Source organism: Antechinus flavipes, chromosome 2, assembly GCF_016432865.1.
Source record: "Antechinus flavipes isolate AdamAnt ecotype Samford, QLD, Australia chromosome 2, AdamAnt_v2, whole genome shotgun sequence".
Classification (NCBI taxonomy): Eukaryota; Metazoa; Chordata; class Mammalia; order Dasyuromorphia; family Dasyuridae; genus Antechinus; species Antechinus flavipes.
The window spans coordinates 445,357,509-445,372,637 of record NC_067399.1 but is presented as its reverse complement, the minus strand read 5'-3'; positions in this window follow the sequence as shown (position 1 = coordinate 445,372,637).

The following is a 15,129-nucleotide window of genomic DNA, read 5'->3' as shown; positions in this document are numbered from 1 at the left end:
GAGGGGCCTGGAGAGATTTACATGAACTGATGCTATGTGAAATGACAGAACCGGGAGATCATTATACATGGCAACAAGAAAACTATATAATGATCAATTCTGATGGACATAGGTCTTTCCAAAAAATGAGATGGTTCAAACCAATTCCAATTGTTCAGTGATGAAGAGAGCCATCTACATCCAAAGAGAGGACCATGGGAGCTGAGTGTGGACCACAACATAAAAGTCTCACTTTTTCTGTTGTTGGTTATTTGCATTTTGTTTTCTTTCCCAGTTTTATTTTATCTTCTTGATCTGATTTTTCTTGTGCAGCAAGATAACTGTATAAATATATATATATATATATATATATATATATATATATATATATATATATATGATTTAACATATACTTTAACATATTTAACATGTATTGGACTACCTGCCATCTAGGGGGGGATGGAGGGGATAATTTGGAACAGAAGCCTTTGTAAGGGTCAGTGTTGAAAAATTACCCATGCATATATTTTGTAAATAAAAAACTTTAATAAAAATATTTTTAAAGTCAAAAAAAAAAGATTCAGGGGTTTTGTGACGACCTTTTTGTAGTGGCAAAAAAATTAGAAACTGGGAGGATGCCCATCAGTTCGAGAATGACTGAACAAGTTATGGTATATGAATGTTATGGAATATTATTGTTCTATAAGCAGGATGGTTTCAGAGAGGTCTGGAGAGACTTACATAAAGTATTACTAAGTGAAATAAGCAGAATGAAGAGATCATTCTTTATGTCAACAGTAAGATTTTATGATCATCAATTTTGATGGCTGTGGCTCTTTTCAGCAATGAAATTATCCAGGCCAGTTCCAATGATATTGTGATGAAAAAGGCTATCTGCACCCAGAGAGAGGACAGTGGGAATTGAATGTCGACCTCACATAGTATTTTCACTCTTTTTGTTGTTGGTTGCACTTTGTTTTCTTACTCATTTTTTTCTTTTTTTATCTGATTTTTCTGGAGCAGCATGATATTTGTGGAAATATGTACAGAGGAATTATACATGTTTAATATATATCAGATCATGTGCTAACTGGAGGAGGAAGTGGGGGAAAAGAGGGGGAAAATTAGACTACAGGGTTTTGTACAGGTGAATGTCAAAAATTATCCATGTATATATTTTGAAAATAATAAGCTTTAATTAATAAAAAAGAAAATAAATATAAATATATATGTATATATATATATATGTATATATGAATTTTTAAAAGTACTATGATCTAAGAAAAGGTGGGGAATATCCAGACCATGGACCAAATAAGACCTGTGAAATCATTTGCATAATCAATTGCAGGCAATGATGAGCTGAAAACAGTACAATAACCTTCCACGGCTTGAGTTCCATAAGTTAATAATTTTGTATGGCATGTGAATCATGTTATAAATATCCAAATGGCCCTTGACAGGAAAAAACAAAAGTTTCCTCCCCCATTGATCTAAGGAGAGGTGTGCTTACTATTTTCCTGGCCTGTGCTTTGGTTTGTGAGTGACCATAAGCATTCCTCTCTGCCCTAGGGTACCCACTCCATTGTGGTTGCAAGTTCTGTTGTGTTAGTGCTTCTCTTTGCCCTGGGACTGCTATCCAGAAGTGAAACCTTTGTAACCTCCTGATCACTTTTTTGAACTTCTTACCACATGTTCATATTGATTGAGAGCTACAGAAGCAACCACTGCTGCTGCTGATTTGCTGCTCCTGGTTTGCTAGGTACTGTGCTCCACTCTTACCCCATCCTGACAGGTCTTTTCTGTCAACCTTCTAAGTTGTCTCTTACTGGAATATTACTTTATCGCATCTTTTTATGAGTTCTGCTACTCCAGGAATTGTTTTATGTGATTGTTTTAAAGTGTTTGGAGGGATTCTGAGGAGAGTTCAGGCGAGTGGCTACCTTTTCTTTGCTGTCTTGGCTCTGCCTGCCCCTTTTACTGCTTTCTTAAAAAGAAGAAACTCAAAACCCAAAGTACAAGCAAATAAGTCAATAGAGAAGATCCTAAAGGTAGGAGGAAACATGAGAATTTAAAAATTCAAAGCTACCTTCACATATATATAAGGCAAAAAAAACTGAACTATTGCATAATAAAATACAATATCTTGTGGGATGCCAAGAGAATATGGAACAACAACAAGAAATTTCAGAATGATTCAAAAGAAAAGTGAAAATCTATAAAAGAAGATGTTAGAAAATAATAAACATCAGAATGTACAGCTATCAAAATGGAAATAAGAACTTAATAAAATTAGAGGGACATGAATCATGGTTCAAATTTCTTCAAAGAGTCAAAAGAGAGAATAATAGATTTTGAATTTTTAAAAAATATTGAAGTGGAAGAAAATCTGGCAGAAGTGAAACAAAAGGTGATGATATTTTTTAAATGTGTGATTGATGTAGAGATAAACCATTGACCTTGAAGACAGAGACATCTTAAAGATTATTATGTAGACTAAAGAGCATGACAAATCTAGACCTGAACACCATAATGTGAAAGTGATCCAAGAAAAATGCCTCAAATTTCTAAATTTTGTTGTTCAGTCATTTCAATTGTATCTAACTCTTCGTGATCCCAGTTGAGGTTTACTTTGCAAAAGTATTAGAGTCGTTTGCCATTTTCCTTTCCAGATAATTTTTTACAAATGAGGAAACTGAGGCAAACATTGTTATGTAACTTGTCCAAGGTAACACATTTAGTAAATGAGTCAAGTCTTTCTGACTCCAGGCCCAATATTTGGTACTTTATTTACCATTTAGTTTCCCTAAACTTCTGAATATAGAAGACAAAATGCCAAACAAAATCAAACAAAATCACAGATTATTTTCAGGAATAAACAAAATTATATTTTAAACGCTAAGATTTATAATGATTTATCAATTTAGTAATTCTATAAAAACCAAGAAATTCTACAAGAGGCCAGAAGGACTTACAATAAAAAGAAAAGGAAATTTGAACAACAAAATAGTATTTTGCACCCATTAGAAACTCTAGAAATAACAAAAGGAATGAAATACTATATTCCAAAAAAGAAATGATTATAAAATGAAAACCCAAATGACATATTATAAGCCTAAACATCAATGAGAAAAAATGGACATTCAACAAAAAAGAAAAATATAAGTCATTCCTGGCAGGGAAAGAGGAGAAAAAGTTCAAAACAATAGTAGAGCACCAATATATTAAAGTATAGGACCTAGAATTAGAAAGATCTGGACTCAAATCCCTTTGAAATTTCAAATTTTCTGATGAATTTGATATTCATCATTTGAATATCATAATTTCTGATAATATTCACTAGCTATGTGACCTTGGGAAAGTTACTCTGAAATATATTTGCTCACAATATGACCTATAATACTTATTTCACAGGACAATTATGAGGCTTAAATGAGATGTGCATGTGAAGTGTTTTTACAAACTATAAAGTGCTATAAAAATAGTGGTTATTATTAAATAATCTTACTGGAGGAAATCAGTTTTTACTAACTACCAGGAGAGAAATGAACATCCCCCACTTCTGGAATTTATTAGCAATGAGGCCTTAGGCAAGTAAAACTTGTCTAAGACAGTTAATTGTTTATTCGGTTGACAAACATTTATTAAGCACTTACTATGTGCCAGGTACAATGCTAAAAGGGGAGTGGCAAAACCATCATCACTGCTTTGAAAGTGCTCACATTCTAATGTTGGTAACAATATGCCAAAAAAAAAAAAAAAAAAACTATGTACAAACATAATACTTAAGTGTAAATATTTTTAGCAACTGGAGAGAGAAGGAAAAGCCTCCTGCAAAAGGTAAGATTTTTAGCTGAGTTTTGAAGGAAATCAAGGGAGGTAGGAATAGAGCTAAGGAGTGAGAATACTCTGTGCATTAATGGACAGCTTGTGCAAATTCAGAGGACTGGAAAATGAAATGTCATATGTTAGGAACAGCAAATATATCAGTGTAGCTGAATTATACAGTACATGTTAGGAGGTAATGTTTAAGAACACTAGAAAGGTAGAAAGGAGTTAAGGTTGCAAAGGGATTTAAATTCTGAAAAAAATTTTTTTTAATTTGATATGGGAAATCATAAGGAACAGCTAGAATTCATCAATATGGAGGAAGAGGTTCAATCAAATTTCCAAAAAATCACTTTGACAACGGAGTGAAGGAAGGATTGGAGTGGGGAGAGATTTAAGATAGAGAAACTAATTGGAAGACTATTCTAGTAGTCCAAGTATAAGGTGAGGAAGGCCTATGCTAGAGTGGTAGTAATTTGCTAAGTGAAAAGAAAAGGATATATCCAAAAGAGGTTGTAAAGATGGAATTGGATATGTGTGGGATAAGTGAGATAACACCAAAGTTGTGAGTCTCATGACTAAGAAGATAACAATATCTTTAATAGTAATAGGAAAGTTGAGCAAAAGGGAAGACTTGGGAAAGAATATGAGTTCTGCTTTGAATATAAGAAGTTTGAAACAGATTCAACTTGAAATGTCCAAGAAGCAATAGAGTAACTGGTATTTGACAAAGATTAGAATTGGATATATAGATCTGGGAATCGTTGATATAAAAATGATAAATGAATCTATGGAATTTGATCACCAAGATCACCAAGACAATATGGAAGGAAAAAGAAAAGAGGACTCAGGCAGAACTCTGGGTAACAACGATGGTTAGTGAGAGAAAATAGACAAAAAAAGAATGATCAAACAGGTAGGAAGAATATCAAGAAAAATCAGTCATTAAAAAACTTGAAGTGAATGTATCTAGAAGGAAAAAATGAACGACTATGTTAGATGCTATTATTATTATATATTATTATATTATATATTTATATTATAGTATATATTATTATTATATAAATAATATTATTAGGAATGAAGATTGAGAAAAGGCCATTGGATTTCTCAATTATGGAATCACTGGTGACTGTGAAGAGAGCAGGCTAAATGGAATGATTAGAAGTCAGATTGCAAGGGGTTTAGAAGAAAGTAAGAGATTCTGTGTAGATGGCTTTCTCAAGAAGTATACCTTAGAAGGAAAAGAGAGTTATGGGATAATAGCTAGTGGGACTGACAGGATCAAGTGAGGTTTTCTTAAAGATAGTGATATGAATCTTTATTAGCAGCTAGAATAAGGCAAAATTGAAGATGAGAAACATGGGGAGATAATAGTGGGGACAAGCTGCCAGAGAAAATGAAAGGGATGGTATCAAAGGTGCATATAAAATGGTTGGTCTTAGCTAGGAGAAGAGGTATCTCATTGGGTGAAACAGGGATGAAGGAAGCTTCAGCCCAACTCTGTGATGATAAGTTATACATCTTTAGACTTGCTGGCAGTAGTAATAATATGATAATATTGACAAAAATACTATTTCCACAGTACTTTAAGACTTCTAAAAAGCACAAAAACTCTGAGGAGGGTATTCTTTTCCTTCATTTTAATGAAGCTTAGAGAATTAAAAAAACAAAAACAAACAAACAAACAACAACAACAACAACAACCTTGTCCAAGATCACACAACCTGTGGCAGAACTGAGATTTGAACTCAAGTCTCCTGAATACAATCAAAAATCCTTTTATACTTTTGCAGGTGAGACTGTCTTCTTGAATCACAGGATTTCAAACCTGGAAAGACACTCAGAAGCTATTTACTCCGACTCATAAGTGTAAAGGAATCCCAATGATATCTATTGAAGAAGAATTCTCTATCTTGTGAAATTCTGGATTACATTAACATTAGGAAGCTTCATTTATATTTAGCTTATATCTTTCTCTATAACTTCCACACATCTCAAGTAGGTCTAGCCTCTAGTAGCAAGCTCAACAGGTTTAATTAATCCTTCTTCTCTGAGGTTGCTCTTGAAATCAGCTGCCTTATTATCTCTAAGTATTCTCCATTTAAAACACCCCTGAATTCTTTTCTTTGTTTGATATGGTCTCAAGTCATTCTAGTCACCTTTTTCTAGGTATGCTTCAGCTGTTAATGTCCTTTTTTAAATGTTTTGGCCAGGACTGAAGGGAAAATCCATACATACATACATACAAATTGAGTCTAGGAGACACACTTCTTGAGTCTTAAATACTCTACCTGACGATAAAGTATTAAGATTCTATTAACTTTTGTGCTGTTCATACCCTAAGTGAGCCCCTTTGGGGACTTTATCAATTAATCCTTCTGAATGATTTAGTAAGATTGAATTCTTGGGAATGAAGGGGGTAGCGAATAAAGAAAAGGAACATTGGAGTGGGAGGGACAAGAGGAACTACAAGTAAACTCTTGGAAAAGTCCATCAGGCCCCTTCTAGATGCTTGGTTACTGTAAGGACCTTGAACACATAACTCCATCCCCCAACTATCTCCAGCTTATGGTCTATGTTTCAGACAGCAAACTTATTTGGTCTCTTCTATGCTCTCTGCACTGCCATCTCCCCTCACCCACACCCACACCATAATAAGCCTTTCTCCCCTTGAGAACTTAATTATTTGAAATGTTTCCAAACTACCCCCTCTGATTGTACTCCCTCTAGCTCTTCTGAGTAGGAATCTGCCTCTGTCCCTCACTTGTCATCCTTCCTCCTTCTAGTTCCTCAAAGTGCTTACAGCTGTAATATGAGTTTAATGCAGGTCACAGTCAAACTTGGCTAAAGTCTGTAAAAAGGGAGCTACAAATAATAATTTCATTATTCAAGGCTTTATACGTCCAGGGTTTTTTAGAATCATTTGTTTATTTCAGCAGAGCTTCTAAATTCATGGCAATCCTGACAAGGACCTGTAGTGATATATCCCAAACTTACATTTACCAGCAAGAACCCATGCTCAATTCCTTCTCAGTTAGTAGAATATAAGCTCTTTGAGGTCAATCTCACTTTCATATTTTTATAAAATGTGTATTAATTTGTTAAATCAATATTGATTCACTGTGAAGTTTACCAAGCACTTTTACATGTTCTGTTATACAATTTGAGCCACACTACAGTTCTATGAGAGAAGATCTACCTGTATTAGCTGTCTCTTGACAGATGAAGAAATTAAAGCTCAGAAAAATGAAGTGATTTGTCCATGGCCACATACTCAACCAGAAATGGACTTGAACTCGATCTTTCTTACTCCAAAAAGTCCCGCAATCTGGAAAGCAACACATTTCCTTATTTCTTCATATTATAATAAGAGATCTCTTCATTGGAGAGGTGAGGGACTGTAGGTGTGAAATGCTGCATATACTGACAGTTTTTACTATATTGGCTATTTTTATGTATTTTCTTTTTTACTCTCTTTTTTTAAATTATTTATCACATGGAGATTTCTTCCAGTATAGGAAAGGAGAGATATATTTAGAAAGTAAGGTGATTGAAAACAAGAGAATGATAAAAACTAAAATTAAATTAATTTAAAACATGAGAGAACTTACTAACAGTTAGACTCATGAGGGTTGTTGCTTTTGCCAAATACAAAAGGGCTTACATGCCTGAAATTAGCCTCTGCTCAGAACCTTGGCTGCAGACCAATTTCCAGGCCCTCAATCTTATAGCCATTCATGGCAAAGATTCCTTCTGCCTGAGGTTGGAGGCAGCCAGATCAGGAGCAGAGAGGGTCGACAACTTGTGCAATGGTCTGGGATTCAGTAGCATATTGATCCTGGCTGGGGGATTGTTCAAACACATTGGGCTGAACACACTGGTTTATTATTGTGGAATTGCTCAAGGGACCTGGCCTGGGCACAGGGCTTTGTTCTTGTAGAGCTACTCATTAGAGTGAGGTTTAAAAAAAGAAAAATGCCAGGAGCCCGGTTGTGGTTAACTAAAAGCCAGCACTAAAACCTTGGTTGCGAATAGGAAAAAAATGAAATGAGGTTTCAAACACACCAGTGCTGTGGGCTGTGTTTCCATCAATCAAAAGGAAAAGCATTTTTTTCCCTGAAGTCCAAAGACCTGAGTTAGAATTGCAGCTCTGCTACTTTCTATTTGTGTGAGCTTGGACAAATCACTTAGTGAAGGTCCCATTGGAGCTTCTCTTTTCTCTAATCTATAAAATTGGAGGATTCAAGGAATTAGATTTGTAAAGCTGAAAGAGAATTATTTGGTCCAACCCTCTTATTTTATAAATGAAGAAATTGAGGCACAATGATTAAGCTATTTGTCCAAAGTCACATGGTGGCAGAAAAGAAAACTTTGTCCTCTGACTCCCAATATTGTGCTTTTTCCAGGAGACCCCAACTTATCAGACCAACAGATATGTAAAGCCCTTAAAGCCCTTAAAGCCCTTCATCTATCTTGAAGTGATTTAGAATGGAATGGAAAAATGGAAAATTACAGCAGCCTCAACTGGACCCACTATACTTATGTTTACCTCTTCCAGATATTTCTTTTATATTACTAACAATAAGTCCCATTTCTAGATTATTTTCAGTTTTAAAAACTGCTGTCATTATTATATATATTGTCATTACATGTTATATGTATTATACATGATATAATATATTGTGTGTATGTCATTATTATATGAAATGAAAATTTATTGTTACATATTTTTAATCTTTCTTGATGTTCAGATGGGCACATGAAAGTATTTTGCTTTGTTTTGTTTTTCTTTTATGTCTTTCTTTTTCTATTTTTTTCTTATTTTGCATTTAGTTTTAAGTAAGAAAGAAAAAAAGAAAGCTATTCTGTCTGACCAAATAAATACTTCTTAGGAATCTAGGTGGCATGATAGATAGGGCACTGAACTTAAAGTCAGAAAGACCTGAGAGAGGAATATTAACTTTCCAATGCCAGCATTTACACCTTGGCAATTGTCAAACATTACAAACAATACTTTGATTTATTGTTTCACTGACTGTCTAGGCTTAAGAAAATGTTTATAAGTAGATTAAATTTAAAAGTGTGTAATGGGTTTATATGTGTGTATACATAAATATATATAATTTTTATAGAAACATACACAGAAACAATATGTAACCATTTTTTCTGGAGATCTGGCTGTTAAACATTTATTACTTACTACTGGAGACTGGACTGGACTGGAGACTGGAGATAACTCTGGAGGGGAAAATGTGGCAGGTAACCTCATACATCCCTGCCTCACTCAAATCCAATGTACTTGCATGTCATGGCATCACTTCCCTGAAGTCATGGTCCTCTTCAAGAATGAAGGACAAATAACAACAGCTTACTACTGGGTAAAGGACTTTGTAAAACCTAAAAAGAATCTGCTGTCCTCAGAACCATTTTGGAAGGCAAGTACCCTTCCTGAGTGCTTGTAGTCAGATCAATAAAGTGCCTTCTTGAAGGCAGGAAGAGTTTTATATGGTCCTTAGAATCCCTGGTGCAAAATAGGCATTAATAAATAATTGTGGAATGAAGCCCATTTTACATATGAGGAAACTGAGTTCACGTATCTAGTAAACGGCATAGCCAAGGTTCATACCCTGATCTCCTAACTCCCAGGGAGAATCCCAAGTTTCTTCAAAGCTCAGGTTGAGCACCACTTTTTATATGAGGATTTTTCTAATTCCCCCTACCACAATGCCCTTTTCCATCTCATAAGTGTCATGAATATATGTATATGTATGTGTGTTATATATGTATATATATACATATATATACACACATACAACACATGCCTACATAGATATACACACACAGAGTTATATGTGTATACATAGTCTCCCCCCAATAGATCCCAAGCTCCCAAAGGCAGAGATGATTTCGTTTTTGCCTTTGTTTCCTGTCTTTATATCCCTATTATCAGCCATATTGTATGAAGCATATTAGGTGATTAATAAATACTTATTCCCTAGCAAAGATTGGTTCCCATGTGTCATATGCCATAGTTGCTAAAGAAGTTTCAAAGAGGCAGCATGGTACCATTCATGAAAAGACTGTTGAACTTGGTCAAGGGAACTGAGTTCAAATTTTGGCTGTCATTTATCGCCTATATAACTATATAACTTGAGGCAAGTCATTTAATCTCTCTGAACCCCATTTGTAAAATGGGGAGGAGGCATAGTAGATGGCATCTAAGGTCCCTTCTATTTCTAAATTTGTAATTCTATTCCTATCATTTCCACTTGAACAAACTTTTATTAAACATCATTTGTATACAGATGTTTCACCGTTAAGAGGTGAAACAATATAGCAAAAAGAGCTTTTATCTAAAATTAAAGTTTTGCTTTTGCATGTTGTGCCTTCCTGTCTTCCATCCCACAATTCCTTTGCTTGTCTAAATCCAATTTTATCTTTAAGGCTTCTAAATCCTCATAATGAAGCTTCCCTTGTCTACTCAACCCTTACTTTTTTCCCTCTCCCAGGAGGTTCTTTGACATTTGGACAATAGCGTAAGATAGTCTATAAATAAGTACTAAATTGTAAAGTTCCAAGTTTTATTCATGTTTCTTATCTCATATCTTCAGTTAGATCAGGAGCTTTTAAGAACAGGGATCCTATCTGATATTTCTGTCTTCACAGTATAGAACAGTCAAAGAGTACTAGATTTTGAGGTAGGAAATCTGGGTTCAACTCTCAGCCCTGACATTACAGGCATTATGACAATGGGCAAAACATAATCTTTCTGAGCCTCAGTTTCCTCATCTGTAAAGATGAGCATAATTAATAGGATGTTTGCTGGCAACTCCTACAGGGTAGCTGCAAAAATAGGATTTCATAAACCTTAAACTAATACTTCAAAGGGACCAGGGGCCTCATCCCCTCTTCTGCTATTCTAGTTCACATCCTTTTCAAAACCATCATGAAGATTCTAACAAAAAGAATGACAATCTCCCTCTTGGTCTTTTGACATTCCTTGGATACCAGGGCAACAGAATGGGGTTATTACTATTTGTTTTGTCTTATTACAAGATTGGCCCTGATCACACTCTTTCTAGATGATAATTTTTAAAGTTATTTTTCCCTCAAATAATCCTTAGTTAATATGTTATTTCCTATTTAGAGCCACCACGTATCTTTCATTTACCCTTTGGATGACCCACAATTTCAATTTTTCAGAGATTATTGCTCTCAATGACTAATGACTCTCAACCATCCAGCATCAATAAAAGAATATTGGAATAAGAAATTGAAGTTACTAAAACATCTCATTAGAAACTGCTCGTCTCCATTTATAGGTTAAATAGATCGTGAGAGAGAGAAAGCAGGCAGGGAGACATTGTGGGTGTGTGCACTTGGGCATGCACACAAGAAACAACTTGAGATTATTAAAACACTTCACAATTTTCCAGATGTCATTCTGCCTACTCTCTCCCATTCAATTCCAGAATGAGCTCATTTTGTCTACCTACAATTTCCCTCCAAGATATATTCACTGGTAGACTAATTTAAAACAGACTGATCATCTAGCCTCATATCATATTATGGACTAAAAGTATTTTTCATCCATTTGGTTTTCCTATGTGGATTGTTATTAAGTCTATCTCTGTATAAGTGATCATAAAGCTTAAAGGAGGCTCCCTAGTACTCTGTGTATTATCACAATCACATTGAACAGCAAACAGGAGCACCTGGAAGATATTACATAGTGTTTGAACTTAAAGCTCTATTAAAATATGTTTGTTACTTCTAGAAATATTATAGTAGATTATGGAATTCAGAACTGGAAAGGACCTTAAAGGTCACCTAAGCTAAGCCCTTTATTTCACAGAGAAAGCAAGCAAGGCCCCAAGAGAATAAATTATTTCCTCAAGGCCACACCGTGAGCAACAGAGGCAGAAGAAGTGTCTAAGAGGTAGGGGGCTGCATCGGGGATGCTGAAATAGGTGTTGAAAGCAAATATCTAATTAGAAACAATCATTCTTACTTCATCTTTGGAGCATGTTCCATGAGTTACACTAGGGAAGAAATTGCTGAGGGACATTCCCACAATTAGTAAGATTTCTTCACTAACGTATGATAATCCTTTACAACCTATGATAAGAGCCTTTCCTTTAAAAAAAAATAATAATAATAGCTAACATTTATATAGCACTTTAAAGTTTTACAAAATACTTTATAAAGATTGGCTCTTATATTCTTATTCCTATAACTACCCTGGGAGGTAAGTGCTATTTTTATCCTCATTTACATATGAGGAAACTGAGACAGAGATTAAATGACATACAGTGAGTAAGCTTCTTAGGCTGAATTTGAACTCAGATATTTCTGACTCCCAGCCCAGTATTTTATTCACTATGCCAAGGGAAGGTAAGAAGTGCAGGAAGTGCAGGAAGAAGAAGGAGAAGGAGGAGGAACAGGGGTTGGCAGCATTTATATAGTATTTGAAATGTACAAATATTATCTCATTTTATCTTCATAACAACTCTGGAAGATAGATGCCATTATTTTATAGTTAGTTAACTGAGAGAGAAAGAGATTAAATTATTTACTCAAGGTCACATAGCTAGTATCTGAGGCAGGATTTGAACCTAAGTATTCTTGGCTCCAAGTCCAGTAATCAATCCAAAGAAAAAAACCTTGATAGCTCTGAATCACTGTTTGCCTCAGTTTCTTCATCTGTAAAATGAGTTAGAGAAAGAAATGGCAAAACAATCCAGTATCCTTGCCAAGAAAACCCTAAATAAGTTCATGAAAAATTAGACACAACTGAAAAATTACTCAACAAAAATACAGACATGGAGGGTTTGCACTGTATCTTCAGAAAGAACATAAAGGAGACCACAGATAAATGAAGGACCAAATTAAAAGGAGAGCTAGTTATTGCTAAGTTTACTTCCATCTCTGACAGTCTCTCCGATTTTCTGTGCAAGCGAGAGAGACCAGAACTTCCATTTATGGTCTTTCTTCCATACTTTTCCAACCTCTGTGGTACACCAGAGATTGCCTTATATTCTTATTGCCCCCATTCCTATCCCCCAAAGATTGCCCTATCTCCAGCTCCTGAGTTTATTCCCTGATTGTCTTTGTCTTCACCTCTGTTTCTCTCTTTCTTGATTACTATTTTTCTTGCTATTTTCCTCAAAATTCAAAGTCCATCCCCTAACAAATCTTGCCAAAGTGATACTAACATTCCCAGCAGGCTAATATCAGGGAGAATACTTCCAAGGGGATTTCCTAGTGCTAGTAATTTGCAGGGTGTCTCTGGGACCAAGATATGGCTTGAAACAGAGAGGACCCTAGGGACAAAGGCATCAACTGCAAAGTACACCATCCTCAAATTTCCAAGAATTCCTTTGTCCCTGTCCTATGTCCAAGGCTAAACAATCCAGCCAATGGACTCTGAGAACACTCTCCCACCTCATCCAGGTTCACAGGACAGCTCTTGAGTGACGTGAAGGGAAGGGAATGGCCTGTCCCACTTTGAAGCCCAGTACCCATCACATGCACTAGTATTTACTCATTTGAGCCCAGGATCTCTGCCAACTTCACACCAGCCACCCTGCCTAAATGCCTGCCCTCTGCCCCAGATGAACATGTCCAGAGAGAATGTGCATTGGAGGAAAAAAAAAACAGAGAACTGGGCTGGGAAACCTGAGCTCTGATCCTAGCTCCTTCTGTGACTTTGAACATGTCACTCCCCACTTTTCTTTGTGCAAAATTGGGGTGGGGGAGGACATGGACTAGAGGATCTCTAAGAGTCTTAAAAATTCTGTAATTCTCTGATGCCATAAAACACTTTGAGTTGAAGAAATCGGAAGCTTTTAGGCTGGAACATATGACTGTTTTCAAGTATTTAAAGCTCTTTGTTGTCAAAGAGGGATTAGACAAATTTTGCTAGGCCCCAGAAGATAGAACTAGTTATAATGGATTGAAGTTTTAGAGAGGTGCACTACTCAATATAAGGAAAATTCTTAACCACTTTCCTTGCCTCTCCCCCCAGATTCTAGGAATTCCAAAAGAAAATTCCATATGCTAGGAGTTCCCCTTTCATCAGAGGTTTTCAAGTTGAAATGGGATTAGCATTGGTTTGAAATGTTGTAGAGAGGATTTCTACTCCAATAGAGATTGACCTAGAAGACCTCCGAGGGCCCATCCAACTTTGATATCTCAAACTAGCACTGACATGGGTTCCTGTGCAAGAAAAGGTTCCACTCAGCCTAGATTTAGAACCTGGTGGACATGCAAAAAATGTCAGGAGGAAAGGTGTTGAGGTGCTAAAACCATTAATTTTGAAGTCAGGGGACCCAGATTCACAACCTGAACTCTGCTGATTGATTGCCTGCATGACCTTTAACAAGGTACTCAACCTTTCTGAACCTCAAATTCCTCATCTGTAAAATGAAGAAATTGGGTTAGATGATCTTTGAGATCTCTTCCAGATCTCAATTTGTGACCTTAGAATAGTAAAAATACCTTGTATATATTAATATGAATGAATATAAGTGTGATGTTTTACTTTTGCCAGACACAGGGACTCTCTAAATGAAAGCAAATGGTATCACCTCGACAAGAAGTTACTATCAAATATTATTAGAGCTTATTGAGAGTGTGTGTGTGTGTGTGTGTGTGTGTGTGTGTGTGTGTGTATCAGTCCTGATGCTTTTATTTAAAAAATAAGGAAATAAGGCTCAGAGAAGTTACTCAAGCTGAAGAACATCCAAAAGAATACAAAAGAGGAAAGGATCTTGAGTCAATGCCATGTAAATTTCAAAACTGTATAATCTCCTAAAATCATTATTTCAAAATGTTTACACCTTTAAAAGTTAGTGTTTAGGGGAAAACATAGATTGCCTCACCCTAGGTACAACTAAGAATTTCTTGTATGATATCTCTGATAACTGATTTGGTTATTCAGCTTCTGATTAAAGACTTAGAGTGATAGGGAATTCAATTAAAAAGAATGTTGGATCCAAATTCAGGAGACCTAATTTCAGTCTCTCCAGGAGATTCTAATTTTGAATCCTGTCTCAGACATCATCTAGTTGTTTGACTGTGATCAAGTTACTCAATCTGTCAAATGCTATCTCTCATCTGTAAGATGGGTATAATACTTGTGCTACTTACCTATTTTATATTGAAAGAAAAGTACTTTGGAAACTGTACAGTCACACACACACACACACACACACATACACATATTTTTACATATATATGTGTGTGTCTATATTTATATTAATTAGGTAAGTGATAGTAAAAACATCTTGTATATATATGCATTTATAAATGTGTAAT